This window comes from Homalodisca vitripennis, unplaced genomic scaffold (genome assembly GCF_021130785.1).
Source record: "Homalodisca vitripennis isolate AUS2020 unplaced genomic scaffold, UT_GWSS_2.1 ScUCBcl_9169;HRSCAF=17580, whole genome shotgun sequence".
Taxonomy (NCBI): Eukaryota; Metazoa; Arthropoda; class Insecta; order Hemiptera; family Cicadellidae; genus Homalodisca; species Homalodisca vitripennis.
In genome coordinates this window covers 1-20,722 of record NW_025785275.1, presented here as the reverse complement: position 1 = coordinate 20,722, position 20,722 = coordinate 1, and the positions used below count along the sequence as shown (strand labels likewise).

The window sequence follows — 20,722 nt, the reverse complement described above, 5'->3', positions numbered from 1 at the left end:
AGACTTATGAGTAACAAACACTCTGAAGTTTCCGACCATAAAATATCCTAATTCTAATCTCACTCAGAACAATTTTACTTAAGTCTTCGACAAACTATTATTTTAAAGCTTGAAATAACTCGAACATACCGTTCATATCCTATTGGCTTTCTTTGATAGTTTCAAATCTTACTGGATACTCTCCTGGATAATGTGTTTGTTGTTGAAAGTAGATTTATGAGTAACGGAGTTATAATGGCATTGTAACAGATTAGAATATGATTCTAGCACCGGTAAGCCACCGGCTCCCAAGAAAGAGCTCTCTGAAGGGCGACCGTGGAAATGTCTGCCTACTCATGTTCCTGTACATGCTCCAAGGTATACCCTAGGTCTAGGGGCGTCAGTACCTATGCTTCTACAGAGCAAGGGAGTCAGTTACAATGATCAGGTAAGCCACAAATAGAGACCTTAAAGTGAAATGAAATAGTTAAATAAGAAAAGAAAAACCTTAATAATTTGACCCTTTCACTCAAATTCCTCGTGTTCTGACCCGATTGGTGAAATAGTATTTCGGAATTAAAATTATAATTTGATACCTTAAATATGTTACCAGCAATGCAGGCTAAGTAGTAATAATGCAATGTTATCGCCAACTTACCATTCCGGGAGACGAGACACATTTAACACTGTGTAAGTACACAATCTGGTTGTCATAAAATCGATAAAGGTTTTTTTGAGCTTAGAAAATCGATCGTCAGCCATGGTAGTTTTGGCGGAGGTCTAAATCGGGAGTGTATAAAAAAGGGTAAGAAATATGAAGTCATAATGTTTTTTTCTCAGATTATCCTTTTTCTTGTTTTGACACAATTGAGAGATAGATAGAGAAAAGATAGAGAGAGAGAGAGAGAGGGGGAGGGAGTGAGAGAGAGAGAGAGGAGAGAGAGAGAGAGAGAGAGAGAGAGGTGCTGGGGCCGAAGCCCCTCGTTCCCACCTCCACCCCTGACACAAGTATGTGACTTATTTGCCAGGCCTCTTGCCTTCTCCTCTTCTTTCTTCTCTTCGGGCTTCGGAGAGAGAGAGAAGAGAAGAGAAGAGAAGAGAGAGAGTTTTTATTTATTTGAGATATCGTTTTACTGTTTTATTGCTTTTGTACGTCATATATTTTCATACAACTGAATGTTTTTATTTTGTATTACAATTTCTCGATATAATGTTTAAAACACGTAAATTATACAAAGCTATATTTAATGTCATTTTTTCCACAATTTGACTTTGTTTTTTTCTGATTAAGTTTGAAAAATGAGTAGTCATAAAATGTACTAGCAAACTTAACCAATTTCCTAGTTTTGCAGTTGTACCATACCTCTCTGTTCACTTACAGGCGATATTCAGTCTTGTCGGATGGCCATTCAGCCATAAAGCTCCTGTGGGCTCCGATAGTTGACTCTGTGTACTCCGAGAGGTTTAGGGCGTCGCAAGTCTTGGCTTGTTCCTGCACAGGTAAGTGTAGAAGTGTAGAAGTAAAACATCTGAATTACTAAAAATGAAATTCACTTTTAATAGCAATGTCCTTGTATACTTCAATACTTAAAGACTACATAAAAATATTATCCAGAGATAATGTGTTTCCTTCGAACATGATTCTTGCAAAGAATACCAGGAAGCTAAATGCACAGATTTTATAAATAGTGTAGGTTATTAGATGCCATTCGGCTATAAAAGATCTACTTATGCAAAATCTCTTGCAGATTTGTAGAAGAAATTAAGCACGCAAATCACTAACAGTTTAATCCGCAAAATAACTCTCAAAAGATGCCAAGATTCGGGTGTTGGAGGTTTTTATACTGACCCCTTCCTCTAACCAACTAACTCATCGCCGACACCTTGTTTGGCCTTGGACTATTCAATCACTAGACCTGAGAAATTAATTGTCAACTGAACAATCCCTATTGAAATCCCGTTATCAAAAGTCGCATTTCAGAAAACCCGATGTCTTACTGTATTATTACTACTAAAACATATTGTAAATGCTACACAACCATATATTTAGAAATCATTGCCACTTTTCCAGTGGGAAAAAAATCTTGATTCGAAATGGGTGGTCAATTTCTCCTATAAATGAAGCTCCTAACCCATGGCAAATACTGTGATTAACTGTGTCCTAACTTTAAACGAAATCTAGACTATTGTCGATAAATAATTTAATTGCTTAACAAATTAAGAAGAGTAACGAAGTTCCAGGCTACAGAGGTTAGGTGTTAGAACAGGCCAGAAACAATTCCGCAAAGTAAACTCAAAATAAAGTATATTTTTCCAAACTGAGAGCTTTTATTTTGTATATTTTTCATGGATAATATACTTGTCTACCTGTAGTATACATTAGAAGTTCAATTAGTTGAGGATCTCGATTTTCCAAATTACACATTATCTACCATAAGGTTTAGAAAAACTTATCACCACATTATGATTGTCACTAGAAACAAAGTAGATATGACCCTAACTTTTTTCCTCATATTATACGTATAATCAACTAGCGTTTGATGAAAAAAATAAATTATGTTGTTGACCTCCAAACAGTGCATAAAATCTGATAATCCGTCAAAAAAATATTAAAAGATCTAATGGTAAAAAATAAATTGACTGGTACAATTTCATACTAATCATTAAAGAATGTTGTGCGTTTAGACACGTTTCTATTGTGTTTGAATGAGTTTTTATGTATTTTAAGTGTAAGTATAAAATACCTCATCTTGTTAACTTATGAGTCACATTGTATCTAACAAAACCTAATGTAATGTAATTGACCCATGTACCTTGATCGGAATCTGTAATGCTGACACTATCGTCTTGGGTAGACTTTTGGATTGAAGACACAGAAGGACCTCGAATCGTCCTTCTCACTGGATTCTTCTTCGTCCTCCTGCTTTCTAGCTGCTACCCAGGACGTAGCGGTAGATGGCTGGGCCCTCAGCGATGCTCAGGAGGTAGGTATACATGTAGTTTTGCATGGCTCTTATCATGCAATCGGGTTGTATCCTGGAGAATATAACTCCATTTAATGGGAGTATGGTCACTTCTTTTCCTCCCTGTTGAGAAGGGTGCTTCTCGGAGAAACACGATACAAGCTAACTTTCGGCCTATAAGTTACATTACACTTCTCATAGATTAGTTCAAAATTAAGGGTCATTTGCCTATTAGGTATTAAATTAGAGTTCTTCACAATATATAATTTACATAAACCTGAAAATTGGCTTAATTCATTAAACACTGAAAATAGGTTTAATCATGTTTTAACTAGATTCAGAGGAATCTATGGGCAGACGACGTATATTGAAATATGTATAAGGACATAAACGTAAGAGCAATGGGCAAGGGTTGATTCAATAAGAATGTTAAGTTCATCTTCAGTTCACCTTCCACTTAGTGCAGCGTCCGAAGTCTACCGCATCCATCAACATCCATCTGAAGAGATCCCAAAACAGTTGGCATCAGTTCGTTTTCGACATCAGAGACACCTTGATTACAAACAAATGTAATCAAGATGAAATTGTGTTTCTCATTGGTCTCATCAGGTACACAATTGAGTGCACTTACATTACATTCAAAGTCTGTCACAGCGTTAGACTTCAGACGCTGCACTAAGTCGACAGGTGGACTGGAGCTGAACTTAACATTCTTATAAGGGACAGTTATTTTCAGTGCGATTATTAATAGTCATTTCCTTCCAAATTACATTTACATCAAAAAAATCTATCTACAAGTAGTGTAAAGCATTTAGCGTACATTCAAAGAAAGATTGAACATTTTGTGCGGAGAAAAATTGTAGAAGAAAGTCGAACACCAGCACCGAATAATGTAGGCATTTTGATTGATTGGATACATCCATGGTTAGATTATTTTATAGAAACTATACCGGTTTGAAGGTTGTAGTACATTGAAGAAGATACAATAATACTAATATTCCATCAATATTTTCAACCAACTCCAAGAATTTCAAACCATTCATAGGGGTTGAAGCAAATTTTTCCCTTAGAAGAACTTTTTTTTTATCTTCCTGCTTTCATAGAAAGGAGATTTTATGCCCTCAACTGACTATCGGCATCGGAAATACCTTAGACCGGAAGTAGAAGTTAATTGCTGGAATAGGAAAGAACGGGATTTGAAACTGAAACACACAATTTTAAATCAATTTCCTTCATGAAACTTTATACAGAAGGGTTGGACTTTTATATTTTACAACAATCAAATTGCTGATATGAGCAATATTGTGAACGAAGCGGCGCAGTGAGTTATTATCGCAGTAGCTAAGTCAACAGAGCTCAGAAGGCCTCAGAGAGATATACAGCAATCTTGTGTAAATGACATTGAGCTGATAGTTTAGTTTCTCACACTCTACACATGCTTATCTGAATACGTAACTAACTAGATACGCTCGCTGAATACATATGTGTGCTTTTCTTGTTCCGTATTTTGATTCTGCCAACGTTTCAAATAAATGGCATATGCTTGGATCAGCATGGTTACTTCCCTTTAGGACCGTTTCAACCGTATAGCCAAAATTTTGGGTTATAACTGTAACTTAGGTTGAAACATTTATAACTTCTTTGTTATTGGCGATGGAAGGTTTGAAAGGATAACAGGACATCTGAAATTTGCCATCGTTATACGTTACACAGTGTTATACTTTTTGTAACGATGGCAAATTTCCGAAATCCTAAATATATGACGTTTTTTTCTAATAGCGCATTTAAAACAGATTTTGTTAAAATGTACATTTTCTTAGTCATCTTGTTACAAGTTATAAAGAAGGATTAAATTATATCGCGCATTTTTCATCACAGTGATTTTCGACAGCGTGTAATAAACTGTGACCGATATTTTGCAGTTTGGTGCAACTGATGTAAATTTCGTGAGTCTTTGATCAGTTAAGTAGTTTTAATATTGAAACAAAGATAATACAATTTGTGAATAAAACGACAATTACCTAGTGTGTTTACAGATTAAATGGATATAAAATGAATTTTCAACGTTTCAGCCTTTATTGCCAGCTCATAAGGCAGTTTTAAAATATTTAGCGGGAACTGACAAGCACTTTTATAGAGCCTGCCAGATTTAGTGAAAACATCCTGTTCGCAACATAAAACAGCCTACCAGGCGCAGATTCCGAATACAATATACGCTAATCACTATCGTACAATTTTGTATTATATTTATTTTCATACCATTTAAAAAGCGAATTCCAATTGGTCACCACTCCAATTTGGAGATAGGAGTTTTCATTCAGCCTGTAGGTAAATTGTCAAGAGATTTGAATAGAGTCCCGAGTTTTTTATAAGACGTCTGTGTTGATAAATTCTCTCCAAAATTATGTAAAGATATTTTGAGATCTCTGCTTTATACGTGACCTAAACCTAACTCTTTTCCTACTCTGTTATTGGTTGAACGAAAGCGTAGGGAGTAAAAAATGTCATTGTTGTCTGTCTGTCTACATAATGTATGTCTGTAAGTCCGCAAGATATCTCGAAACAAACTGACCTATATAATAGACATGAAATTTCTATATGGACAACATCGAATTCAATGATGATGTCATTCTATAGAATTTGGTTAAATATTAGTAAACATTTTTACATTCATCTTAAAAACAATTTTGTAGGTAACGAGAAAATAGGAAGATACACAAATTTTAAAACAAGGTGAGTACATGTATATGATATTTTAACATGTGCAATGTGTAGCTTATTCATACAGTAAAAAGAAAAATAAGTAGAGTAGAAAGTCAGTGCACAAATGTGGTGACGTGATTTTATTTCAACGCACTCTTGCTTTGTAATAACTTGCCTACCCCACCAAAACACCGCTATGAATCCTAACTTAATGAAGAAAAATATGCTAACCCGGAAAATTATCTTGAGAAAGATAACCTGTAAACTTTAAATTTAGCATCAATCTTAATTTTACATAATACAATAACCACCTGTAGTTAGTCGAAAGGAGTTCTATGATGTGCCCGTTCCACCACAGAATTTGACTGACCGTCATTAAAGCTTATCACTTCTTATGCTGAAAACAATTTTGCTTTTGCTTGTCGAAAAGATTAAAATCTTTATTTTCTGCACTATACATATCTGTCTATTTGTAAGCAGAACAAAGCAAAATTATAATGAGCTATAAACCTGATACGCGACACGTAGTGTAGCGTAATCCTACTTTATTTACCAACTTCAGGTTTCATTTATCTCGAGCCTAATTTTATACGTTAATGGTATTACATGGGTTTATAATATCAAAAGAAATAATTGTTGATAAAACATACATTAGTCAGAATTTCATGCATTAGTCAGGGATTTATAGTTGTTTCTCAATCTAGTATAGCTCTTTTAGAAAGGCAGTTGGTAAATCAATCTTTAAGAAGGACTGTAGTGATGATCTGGTACAGTTGGCAACCCTGTGTAGAGTTTGTTGTTATAGTACAAGGTCTGTATTCTTGTATGTTCTTTGAGATTGGGCTCAGCAGTGTAGTTATAGGTTCCTGTGTCATTCCGTTTCCTGGACTGCCCTCCACCCTCTGACAGGCTGTCTTCTACGCCAATGGTCACGTGTAGGCAACCCTGTGTCAAGTTTGTTATTAGGAAACAAAGGTCTATATTGTTGCATGTTCTTTGAGATTGGGCAGTGGGCACAGCAGTTTAGTTATAGATTCCTGTGTCATTCCGATTCCTGGAATGCTCTCCACCCTCTGTGACAGGCTGTATTCTACGCCAATGGAGAGGGGTAGGAAACCCTGTGTCAAGTTTGTTCTTACAGTACAAGGTCTATATTGTTGCATGTTCTTTGGGATTGGGCAGTGGGCTCAGCAGTTTAGTTATAGATTCCTGTGTCATCCCGATTCTTGGACTGCTTTTCACCCTCTGTGACGAGGGTGTCCTTCTACGCCAATGGAGAGGGGTTGGCACATTTTATTAAATACTCCACCACCAACAATAAAAAGCCTCCAGGTCTTTAGAAAAGGTTCAATATAAAAGTGATGGTTTTTTATTCTTTTCTAAAATAATTCAAGATCAATTAACTTCTCAACAGGGAGAACGTCGGGTACGCTTCTACCTGCAACAGCGTAGGACAGACGGCCGGGTTCTTTGTGAGCTTCTTCGTCTTCACCGCTCTGGAGTCTGCAGACTTCTGCAACACGTACTTACGTACTGAACCACTGCCTTATGGTGTCGTCACTCTCTCCAGTAAGATATACAATCGACCTTAAACATTACTTTAGCTAAGTTCTCTTATCACAAAGGGGTGTAGAAAACTTTCCAAATTAATGATAATAATGAGAATAAACAACAAACCACTTTGTTTCAACTAAAAATTAACGTTGACAGCCTTAACGTAGACATTACGTTTTCTTTGATGTCCTTGTAAAATAATTACGTCATTTAAAATGTACTAGTACATTATAATACATTAGGTATTAAAGAATTATAAATGTACAACTTTCTAAATTAGATATTTGATTACTTATCATATTTACGATTTTACTCAATCACATAAAAAGTTTATTATATTTTACGCAGCAGTATTTAATTGAACTTTAGCTACAGTAAATATTGTAATTTTACTCTTCTGGATTTTATTAACACCAAGCCAATTGTGCAGTTATAACATTTAGTACTTGGGGTTGGGGAGTACTTTATAAAGGGAGGTTTGGCAATAAAATTATTTTAATTCTTTATACTCATCTGTATAAGTTATACTAACATTATCTCAATACTTCATAGTATACTATTCATTAACACTTGTATTGAAAAATGAAGTTATTAAAAGATAAGTGTTATTTCCAGTACGAATGTATGACTTCGTAAGAGCCATATTTCATAAAAAAGTGTATAAAGCATTATTTTATATATCTGAACGATTTTTAACCCATGCATTTTTTAAGAGAGATTCAGCAAAGATATCCATGAACTATTGATCAATAATTCAACTGTGCCTAAAAGCTTAATTCATGGAGAGAGTGATTATAACATACAATTTCATTCAAGGTTTCCTTAAATACTTCGGGTGGGTATTCCTAGTCACGACGACCCTCGTGATGCTGCTCAAGAGAGAGGGGTTGCCGCCACCAGACGAAGAGCCATGTGCGGGAATCTTGGACACGTATAAACAACTGGCACGAGTAATGCAGCTTCCTGCCCTCAAGAAGTTGGCGGTGATACTGGCTGACGATGAGTGTAAGTAGACCTACAGTAAGTCCCCTGACTCACCCAGCAGGGTTCACTTCTGGCTGGTTTATACCTTCCAGTTGAACCCAACACTGGGCACACCAAAACCGATGTGTCACTTAAATCTGGGCAACATTATGGATGTCAAGGAACGGGACCGTTCTAATGTCGAGATTCTGGGATGCAAGGGTAATTCGATAAGTCTAGTCTACTGCGGGACATGGCTGTTGGAGTTGGTGGGGTCCCTAACCTCAGAGGTTCTTGCTAGCCTCAACAAGCGTTTACCACCCCCTGCCTACTTTGACTGGAGAGGCTGGTTCAGAGTTGGCCCCCCTCTTCCGGAGGGACATGACTTGAGATTAGTGTCATAATTCTTCCCTCATGGATCTCGCTAGGAGGCGGCCCCTACCCCAAAACCTGAATATCCTGTCACTCTGGAAGCAGCGCTAAGGCCCTTATTGGACTAAGTGCAATTTATAAGCTTCTTGCCCTAAGAAAACAAGAAAAAACAAAGAAGTCCCCTGACCACAGATTGTATGTAACATAAATACACCCGGATAGTACGATATCACAAATAGTTATAAAGTTTAAATTGTGCTCTAAAATTAATGTCGTGTTATAAAAAAATATATAATTTTTATGACTGTGATATATTGTGTGATATAATGGCATTAAAAAATCTTTGTGAATGTAGTTTTGTTATTTTTAAATAAAAAATAATTGTGTTGGTTGCCAGGAGAGCAACATTTTGACAATAAAAGCGCCAGACAATCTAAACTAGACGCCTCATGTTGGTTAGTTACTGGGATCAGTTGCAGAAACGGAGTTCGCTAGCGAAGCACAAAGTTCCGCGTCTCGCGAACTGTGACTCAAGGATATTTTTGACTGTTCTTTCTCTGTGCATGAAACTGAGTAGTATGTGTACCTTATAATGTATAAAGAAAACAAAGTAATATATTTTCCAGATGAATCTGAACGTTGCACCAGTCTTTTATACGATCACATTTTTATCACGATTAACCAAAACAAAAAAGTGTTTTAGAACATCTATGTTATTTAATACACCATTTCTCTTTTCTAAAACACAGAGCATGGTGGTGTCTAAAAGTATTCTTGTGATAAATACGTTTGTTATAGAAATATCCCACATACAATAGTTGCCTCAAAAACACTTTCAATATTGGATTAGTTCAGCAAAGACCATTTTCTCCCGGAAGGTTCTTTGGTTACGTTAACTATCAAGACGTTTTTTGATGCTGTACAGAAACCCTATGTATTTATTAAACTAATGTATGTGACCATATTATAGTAAGCATTATTAAAATAACAATTCAACTAAAACCCTTGATGTGATTTGAATGTAGACGTGTTATTTGTTTTCAAAGCTTGTAAATGTTCCTTAAACCTTTCATTAAAATGTAGGCCAGTTTATCCATTATAATAGCTTTCACACATCTTTTGGGCAGCCCCAAATTTCGCTGAACACTTATTAGAAAGTGACCTTAACTACACAAATGTTAAAAAAAACACGAACATTTTAGACATCGAAAGTAAAGGAGAAAAGTTAAACACGAATGAAGAATTACATATGTATCTAAATTATAATAAATATGCTCATAACATTTTAAATAGCAATCTGAAAAAATAAGACAATCCCAATTTAAACAAATTAAAATATTACAGATTACTAATCAAAATTACAACTGTGTCATATACATTTAACATCTGTTTAAATGGTCCACATGTGTATATTTAGTTGTTTATTATTTATTTAGAGGTTAATGTACATTGATGATGGTTGAATACCGAAAACAAATGAAAACATTTTAAAAGGGGTTTAGTTTACTTTTCATTATACAAATATAGAGATAACCCTGTAATGTGGAGTTTAACAATATATAGTAAGCATGTTAAATTGGTAAGCGCATTTAATCGGTTTCTTCCTTAGTGTCTAGATATGTGACTCATAAGTGTGTAACAGATCAGTTTCAGTGCATGTGACTCGATCACCTGGCTCAAGCTGGTTGGATCTGGAGTACCCCGCGAGAAGTACGCTATGGTCACAGTGGGTCTCATCCCGATCAAGATGTTCATGCTCCTCATGTTCTCCAAACGTCTAACGGGCGAGAAGCCCTTTGAAGTCTTTATGAAAATTCTACCCCTTCAGGTAAACAAAAATGGATTTCGTAAGTATTTCAAACTTTATGATGTATAATGGACCTACCTAAACATGTGGCTTTGACCACAAAAATGTTGATGATTAGGGATAGATTGGTATTCCTTAAGCCAATGGCACTCTGTCTCATTGTAGCAGGCCTACACTTTTTTATGAAATATGGTTATTTCGGAAGTTTGCAATCCCATTTGAAAATTTATATTGATCTCCCCGGGAATCGAACTCGTGATCTCTCGGTTAGTGAGCCGTTTACCCCTACACTACAGTGAAGATCAGATTTGTGGCTTCGCTCGCCATTTGATTAGCCATGCGTTTGCCATTAGTGATGCAAAAAATAGACATTTTGGCTTACGTATTATAAGCCTTAAGGAATAATATAAAGGTTTCAATTCTCCGCCAAACTTTTCTGAGGTCGGTGGTATGCAGTAAAAATTGTTATATTACGTGATACGAGTCCGCCACACCACGTGTCCGCGTCATAGGTTTCGCTGAAGTTGTGTGCAAGATTTCAAATCTATATCTCATTTTATTCTCGAAATATCTTGTGGACAGTTTAAGCAGACATACAGACAATAAATTTTTACATCCTCAACCAGATAAAAAAAATTGTGTTAGCCTATTGGCTTCATTGAAACTCAGACAAATTCCCTTGGATTGACATATACCATCAACTCAGTGTTGCCAACATAGAAATGATGCTTCATGCAAACTTTGAAGTCTATAGATCACTTCGTGTTTTGGATATTGTGAAGACAGACAGACAGACAGACAGCTCTCAGCTCCTCAAGTGAGAGGCTTCGCTAATGCTCAGCAAATTATAACATTTAATGTCGTTATACAAAACTGGTATCCCATAGCCTTCCATATAGAGGTAGTAGAAAAATAAATACGAACCGTAAATATAAAAAAGGAATTAATTGACCCCACAAACCTCCTGCCGTTCTAGCATATTATTTTGCCAAGTAAATGTCATATGGAAACGTTTGAAAAGAAAACTTTATTAGTAATCCCTTTAAGGAACTAATATTTATAACCAGTTTATAATTCATCGCCTTCTCTAAGACGATTTTATCTCGTATTGGATAAAACGTACTTTAATTATTTATTTGCATCTTTTATTTCACATCTACTTGTAACATGTCATTTTTATAGGGGGTTTAAATAAGGCATTTCTTATTTTTTTGAGAGGAAAATATGTTTTTAGTTTAATGACATGTTATGATTTTTATTTCTTCCCCCTACAATTATTCTCCAGTAGCCCAACATCAACGCAGGAGACGTCAGCTGGCGGGGTCCGGCTCGACCGGGTAAGGCGGAGTTTCAGGATACATCCGCCGGAGTTCGCTTCAAGGGCTGAAGCGCCTTACAGCGGATACCCCATGTACTACAGTACGTAAGTACGCTGTGCCTGGCTTCCTCGCTCTCTTGGTCGCTGTCTCTCGGTCGGTGCCTAGCAGTCGGAGTCGGAGTCGCCGCCCCCACGTACGCCACGATAAGGTACAAGTAAGTAGGTACTTATTTACCTGCCAAAACACGCTTTTACCTGAACTTGCCTAGTCACTAACGATAGGATAAGTACGCGACATTACGTACTTAAGCTGCTAACGGAATATAATTATAGATATAAATTGGAGCAAGAAAATAGATCAGTACGAATAGGATTAGATTCTATTACTAGTAAAGAAGAGTTTGAATTTAGTTTTACTTAATTTATCGTTTCTTTTCGAGGCCGCTGGGTCGCTTGACGTACGTTGGCACCAGCACTCCCAAGCTTCAGGCTAAGCGTAATTTAGTTAAGTTTTACTTAATTTATCGTTTCTTTTCGAGGCCCGCTGGGTCGCTTGACGTACGTTGGCACCAGCGCTCCTGAGCTTCAGGCTAAGCGTAATTTAATTTAGTTTTACTTAATTGTCGTTTCTTTTCGAGGTCGTTGGGTCGCTTGACGTACGTACGATGGCACCAGCGTTCCTGAATTTTGGACTAGGATTGAACGTAGTTTAGTGTTTATATTTAATTTAATTTAGTTTATCGTTTCTTTTCGAGGCCGCTGGGTCGCTTGACGTACGTTGGCACCAGTGTTCCTGAACTTCGGACTAGGCGTAATTTAATTTAATTTTACTTAGTTTATCGTTTCTTTTCGAGGCCGCTGGGTCGCTTGGACGTACGTTGGCACCAGCGTTCCTGAGCTTCGGGCTAGGCGTAATTTAATTTAGTTTTACTTAGTTTATCGTTTCTTTTCGAGGCCGCTGGGTCGCTTGACGTACGTTGGCACCAGCGTTCCTTAGTTTCGAGTTCTAGTCGAGCTAGGCGTGAATTTGAGTGAATTAGTGTTCGCATTTAGTTTTTTATTTAGTTCATCGATTCTTTTCGAGGCCGCTGGGTCGCTTGACGTACGTTGGCACCAGCGTTCCTTAGTTTCGAGCTCTAGGCGAGCTAGGCGCGATTTTGAGCTAGCCAGTGTTTACATTTAGTTTTTATTTAGTTTATCGTTTCTTTTCGAGGCCGCTGGGTCGCTTGACGTACGTTGGCACTAGCGTTCCTTAGTTTCGAGCTCTAGGCGAGCTAGGCGCGATTTTGAGCTAGCAAGTGTTTACATTTAGTTTATATTTTGTTTATCGTTTCTTTTCGAGGCCGCTGGGTCGCTTGACGTACGTTGGCACCAGCGTTCCTTACTTTCGAGCACTAGTCGAGCTATGTGTGATTTTCGAGCGAACTAGTGGTCGCATTTAGATTTATTTAGCTAGCATTTCTTTTTTTTAGCCGCTGGGTCGCTTGAACGTAAGTTGGCTCCAGCGTTCCTCGTTTTTCGAGCTTCAGTTGAACTATTAACTGTCGTATTAGGGGACGTTTAGGTGGTGGAAACAGTCATCCTAAAGCAAATGCTGACGCCTTCCCTTTATTCCCTTTCGTTTCCGAGTCTGCGATGATGAAAGCATGTTGATCCGTTGATCATCGGTGCTGTATTTGCTTCGGCTTTTGGTTTTACATTAATTCGGTTCTGAGCTGAACTTGGAAACTACCTCTCCCTTTCGAACCCTGGATTTTACCCCTCTCGACTGTTCTATCCGGTGTCTTAGGGTTATATATTTTTATAAACTATCCCTGACCCGATTAAACGTTATAAATTTGGCGCCCGAACAGGGACGAAATTAAACGATAGTTTTCTGAAAATTTAATTTAGTTTTCTGATTATTTAAGGAAATTAGTTTAAAATGTTTGAAAACGTTAAATTTTGCAAGTTCTTTGCAGTTTTACGCTGGCTGTTGGGAGTATTTTATATCTTGCCAACCTCAAACAAAAGGGTCGATTTAGATAAGGCTAACGATACTAAGGGTGATAAAGATACCCCTGTACCATTGTCAACAGAAACTCGACCTTCGGCCACACTTAATGTCCCCACTAGGCAACCGGAAACAATAAAAGATAAATCCCCAACGGAAAATGACCCATATGTTGGATGGGTCTATCGCTTAGGACAAAACCCAACTACGTACCGAATTATTAAAATACAATCTTGATAGTGAGGGAAAAGTTGACGAATTAAGAAAACGATACGTAGCATATTTAACGGTCGGATAAATTAACGACTTCAGAGCGCGAGGTCGAGAACGAAAATAATAGGATGGACTATGCGGGCGTCTTAGAAGGCATTTCCGTATCTCACACCCACAGGGTACTGAGCAGCAACGAGCAAAACGAAAGCATGGCTCTTCGTGAAATTCTTGGACTCCCTCCTAACGCTGACAGCAAAACTCTAAGGGAAATGATTTTATCGTTTAAAAACCACTAGAGAATCCCAGCCTTCAGCTAATGGCACGATGGGAACTCCGCACACAAACGTAGTACATAGCCACAAATCGATGTTACCGGACTATTCACTTCCGACGTACACACAAACGAATCCGGTCGGACTACAAAAACGACCAGGTTTGTTTCGATCTGCAGAATGACTCGCCTAACTTATGCAACCTAGTAAGGAAATGGAATCTTCGTTTTGACGGAGTGAAAGGACCGATTCTCGTTCCTAGAGAGATTGGATGAGCTACTCGACGCGTACGGCATTGAACGAAACGGACATCCTTACAGCCTTGCCAGAGATTTTCCAAAACTCTGCACTCCTGTGGTATAGAAACAACAAGGACTTATGGAACAATTATGTGGATTTTCGGAGGGACTTTGAAACACAGTTTCTTCCTCCTGGATACAAGCAAAATCTTGACGACGAGATCCGGAAGCGTACACAAGGTCAAGAGGAGCAATTTAAAGACTTTGTCGTGGCTTTAATGACATTAATGCGCAGAAGGGGGTCGTTAACACTAGACGAAAAACTCAATATTTTATATTCAAACATGCGTCCCGAGTATAAACTTACGATGAAACGGCAAGAATGTAGGACCATATCGGATATGATTCACCAGGCTGAGCAGTATGAAGAATATTTGAGGGCCCGAAACACTTACCGGCCTCCTCCACTGCCATCACTCGCCCTAGTGCCAGAGACGGCATACTGTGCAAAGAAGAAGTTTGATAAATCTCACGAAGCGTCTGTGGTTAGCGAGAACGGCGTTACAAAGACAAAACCCGCTCAAATAGAAAACAAAATGAGTTGCACCATTCATGGCGAGGCGAACCACACGCAAAGACGGACGACAGAAACCAAAATTGTCAAACCTAACGTTCAAAAAAGATAAACGTGAGCTTAACGTGAGGTTCCAAACCCCAGTTAACACGGTGAGGCGTATACGCGACGGACACCATATGTTGGAACTGCGAAAGAAGGGGGCATTTTTTTCGAGAATGCCAGAGGCCCAAGACCTTGAGGTGTTTTTATTGTAAGCGACAAGGTATAGCAACTACCGCTTGCAATTGCCAGACGGGAAACGGTCGGTGGACTCAGCCGAGAAGGGGTCACCTGAGTCCCAACCGAAGAAATTAAGAACGACCCCAGAAGACTGGCAGAGTTGGCTTCGCACAATAGCGAATTTTTCTGGATCAGTACAGAGCAGCAGAAACATGGACAGCAGACCACACATCGAAATAGAAATCTACGGTAGCATATTTTCTGCTCTAATAGATTACTGGAGCAACGATTTCAATGGTGGGAAAGAGACTAGCTGAGCATTTGCGAAGAAACGGAAATGTACCATTTACACGCCCGATGAAAATCCGGATGGCTGATGGCTCACAGACATCGTTAGAAGAATATTATACGTTCGAAGGCTTGATCTCCTATAGAGATACGACACATACGTTCGAAGCACTTTGCGTGCCGTCACTTACTTCGGACCTGATAGTTGGTGTCGATTCGATCGAATCGTTGGGGTTGCTGACATATGATTTCCCTCCCCAGACGCGACACGAACGTAATATCTTCTTACAGAAGAGTGATGTAGGGGATGTTAGCGGATTGAACCAGCTATCAGAAGATGAACAAGAGGTCTTAGAAAAATTTCTAACAGAGGAGTTGCCTAAATTCGATGATGTTACGGGTAAAACAACACTAGTTAAACACAAGATTCGCCTGATCGATAATACAACCTATTAAACAAAGGTACTATACGAGAAATCCGGCAATGCAGGCTGTACTAGAAAAAGAGTTAGAGCGTATGATCGAAGCTGAAGTGATCGAACCGTCTTCGAGTCCGTGGAGCTCACCGATTGTACTTACCAAAAAACCATCTGGTGCATACAGAGTATGTATCGATTTTCGGCGTCTAAATGCAGTCACGGTGAAGGATGCTTACCCCTTGCCACAAATCAACCCCATTCTAGAAAAACTCAAGGAAGCCCGCTATATTTCGACCATCGACCTCAAAGACGGATATTGGCAGGTCCCTTTATCAGAGGAAAGTCGGCCGCTGACAGCATTCACTGTACCTGGAAAAGGATTGTTCCAATTTCGCGTCATGCCATTTGGTTTGCATTCGGCTGGGGCTACCTTCCAGCGCCTCTTGGACACCGTTATAGGACCAGAATTGGAACCTAAAGTGTTTGCCTATCTGGATGACCAGGTTATCGTGAGCCCTAACTTTGAGGCTCATCTAGAGCTTCTTCAAGAGGTTTTTCAACGACTAAGAAGAGCAGGTCTGAAACTTAACCCTGCCAAATGTCACTTCTGCAAACTTGAACTGAAGTATTTGGGTCACGTTGTAAACGACAGGGGCATTAAGACAGATCCAGAGAAAGTTCGAGCCATTGTAGAATTTCCTAGGCCGTCCAATTTGAAAACTCTAAGAGGCTTCCTTGGTATGGCCTCGTGGTATCGGAGGTTTGTCCCCAACTTCGCATCTCTGACCACCCCCCTCACGAGACTGTTGAAGAAAGATACTAGGTGGCAATGGACGGAAGAACAGGAGAGTTCATTCAAGACTCTTAAGGAAAAATTAACGACTACGCCTATCCTAGCCTGTCCTGATTTTGGACAAACGTTTGTTTTAAGAGTGGACGCCTCGGGCGACGGCCTTGGAGCATCGTTAACACAAACACAGAACGGAAAAGATGTTGTGATTGCGTACGGTAGCAGATTGTTGACGGGAAATGAACGCAAATTCTCAGTCACAGAAAAAGAATGTTTAGCGCTAGTCTGGGCCGTAAAAAAATTTCGCCCATACCTAGAGGGGATATCACTTTATCGCAGAATCGGACCATCAGGCTTTGAGATGGTTACAAAAGTTAGAGACTCCTTCTGGTCGGCTGGCCCGCTGGGTGTTGGAACTCCAGCAACACGATATGGAGATACGATACCGAAAAGGAGCCCTAAACAAAGTGGCTGACGCTCTGTCTCGGAACCCGGTATATGAGCAACAAATTGAGCATATAGGATCATTTACGGCTGAAAATTGTCCAGCTCAGAAAAGAAGGCAGGTAAACGGAAGACCACGTCAGGAAGAAATTAACGGATGAATCCAATGATGTAGTGATGGTTGATAGGAACCTATGGTATAAAAGGACTATACAAGATGGCCACAAAGGGTGACTCAAATCTAATTATAAAAGATGGGAACCTCTATCGTCGAATAGTAGTAAAAAGGAAATAACGGACGCAGACAAGCCCACTGGAAAATGTGCGTTCGCGAAGAAGACCGCCCGAGAGTACTGCAAGAAAACCACGACATTGAAACTGCAGGTCATTTGGGTGTTAGAAAAACCGCCTTAAAGCTCTCCCAATGTTATTTACTGGCCAGGTTGGTTTCGTGATGTAAAGGCATACGTAAAAAAATGTCTGATATGTCAACGATATAAGGTTGAACAAACGAAGCCCGCCGGGAAGATGTATTTTTCGTAAGCCACAAGGTCCGTGGTACACGGTTACCGCAGATATAGTGGGCCCCTTACCACGATCGAAGAAAGGAAATCGGTTTATATTAGTATGTCAAGATTACTACAGCAAGTGGTTAGAATTTAGTCCACTTAGATCGGCCACGGCAGCTAATGTGGTAAAGAATTTCAAAGAGATGATTTTGTTAAGATACGGTGCACCCAGCGTTTTAATAACCGATAATGGGGTCACAATTTGTTTCGAAAATTTTTCGGGATCTTTGTAGGGACTGGAACGTCGACTGTCAACTGACGGCCCCTTATAGTCCTCAGAGCAATCCAGTAGAACGTTTCTAACCGCGTCATCAAAACCTTGATATCGCAATTCGTCGGTGAGGACCACCGATTGTGGGATGCTAAACTAAGTGAGTTTAGATATGCATTAAACACAGCGAACCACGAATCAACAAACTTCACGCCAGCCATGCTTAACTTTGGACGCGAGCTGCTGAGACTACCTAGAGCAATATGTGGACCTGCGTTTGAGTACTCCGGCGACCAGGAAACGACTACACGAGAAGAACGACACGAACAACGAATGGAAGAATTTACAAGGATTTATCAAAGCTGTCATCGCAATTTAGCCCGTGCCTTCCAGAGGCAGTCTCGATATTATGACCTCAGACGACGAGATCATAACCTCCGTGTTGGACAGTTGGTCTGGAAAAGACATCACAACCCTGTCCTTCAGCTCCCTGACGCGTATGCATCGAAGCTAGCGCCCCGTTTTGTAGGCCCTTTCGAAGTAATTAGGTTTTAAAGGCCCAAATATCGTCGAGTTGAAAGACCGTTCGACAAACAAGACTCAAACGGCACACGTAAAAACGTATACGGAAATCCAACTGATGGAAATCGATCTGAAGTTTAAGTTTTTCAGAGAAATCGAAAGTTTAACTTTTTTCTCATTTTGTTTCCCGAAGTGGGTGGGGGATGTAAACATGTCATTTTTATAGGGGGTTTAAATAAGGGCATTTCTTATTTTTTTGAGAGGAAAATATGTTTTTTTAGTTTAATGACATGTTATGATTTTTTATTTCTTCCCCCTACAATTATTCTCCAGTAGCCCAACATCAACGCAGGGAGACGTCAGCTGGCGGGGTTCCGGCTCGACCGGGTAAGGCGGAGTTTCAGGATACATCCGTCGGAGTTCGCTTTCAAGGGCTGAAGCGCCTTACAGCGGATACCCCAATGTACTACATGTACGTAAGTACGCTGTGCCTGGCTTCCTCGCTCTCTCGGTCGCTGTCTCTCGGTCGGTGCCTAGCAGTCTCGGAGTCGGAGTCGCCGCCCCCCACGTACGCCACGATAAGGTACAAGTAAGTAGGTACTTATTTTACCTGCCAAAACACGCTTTTACCTGAACTTGCCTAGTCACTAAACGATAGGATAAGTACGCGGACATTACGTACTTAAGCTGCTAAACGGAATATAATTATAGATATAAATTGTAGCAAGAAAATAGATCAGTACGAATAGGATTAGATTCTATTACTAGTAAAGAAGAGTTTTGAATTTAGTTTTACTTAATTTTATCGTTTCTTTTCGAGGCCGCTGGGTCGCTTGACGTTACGTTGGCACCAGGCACTCTCCCGAGCTTCAGGCTAAGCGTAATTTAGTTAAGTTTTACTTAATTTATCGTTTTCTTTTCGAGGCCGCTGGGTCGCTTGACGTACGTTTGGCACCAGCGTTCCATTAGTTTCGAGTTCTAGTCGAGCTAGGCGTGAATTTGAGTGAATTAGTGTTCGCATTTAGTTTTTATTTAGTTCAATCGATTCTTTTCGAGGCCGCTGGGTCGCTTTGACGTACGTTGGCACCAGCGTTCCTTAGTTTCTGAGCTCTAGGCGAGCTAGGCGGCGATTTTGAGCTAGCCAGTGTTTACATTTAGTGTTTATTTAGTTTATCGTTTCTTTTCGAGGCCGCTGGGTCGCTTGACGTACGTTGGCACTAGCGTTCCTTAGTTTTCGAGCTCTAGGCGAGCTAGGCGCGATTTTGAGCTAGCAAGTGTTTACATTTAGTTTATATTTTTGTTTATCGTTTCTTTTCGAGGCCGCTGGGTCCGCTTGACGTACGTTGGCACCAGCGTTCCTTACTTTCGAGCACTAGTCGAGCTATGTGTGATTTCGAGCGAACTAGTGGTCGCATTTAGATTTATTTAGCTAGCATTTCTTTTTTTTAGCCGCTGGGTCGCTTGACGTAAGTTGGCTCCAGCGTTCCTCGTTTTCGAGCTTCAGTTGAACTAACAACTGACGTATTACGGGACGTTTAGGTGGTGGAACAGTCCATCCTAAAGCAAGTGCTGACGCCTTCCCTTTATTCCCTTTCGTTTCCGAGTCTGCGATGATGAAAGCATGTTGATCCGTTGATCATCGGTGCTGTATTTGCTTCGGCTTTTGGTTTTACATTAATTCGGTTCTGAGCTGAACTTGGAAACTACCTCTCCCTTTCGAACCCTGGATTTTACCCCTCTCGACTGTTCTATCCGGTGTCTTAGGGTTATATATTTTTATAAACTATCCCTGACCCGATTAAACGTTATATACTTTAAGTATGCACAAGTCTCATGTAAACAAATGAAATTTTTATCTCTTCAATGCAAACTAAAATAATCTGTGTATGAGACTTAAAATGTCCTCATGAACGAAGATTAAAAGGCAATGGTAAGAATGCCGATGTTAAGTAGTATAATGTTCAAAACCGGTTAAGGTATTCTTCATCAGAAAAAGTAGGTGCGTTCTCTACTACTTAATTTAAAATAATTGTATTAAGGGTAAAATTTCCAATAATGCAATACCGAACCTTATTTTCAGGCTGGGCCTCAACTTGGTTGTAGCTGCTTTCATATGGGCTATTCCTTATATGATAGTAAACAATGAGATCCCTCTCTACTTTTACGGTTTGATGATGCTGGTCTACGGGCTTGTGTCGGTGAGTACGTTTTATAATTACTTCAAGTAGAATTAAGCTGTTGGTACACCTGTTTAGTATGCTATAATAGTACTGTAGCGTGCAATTTGTTATCTTATAATATACCTTA

General features: G+C 39.4%; 1 pseudogene; it reads left to right on the top strand.

Moving 5' to 3' along the window:
• Positions 1–267: 267 nt before the first annotated feature.
• Positions 268–20,607, top strand: LOC124374576 (annotated as a pseudogene).
• The last annotated feature ends 115 nt before the right edge of the window (positions 20,608–20,722 follow it).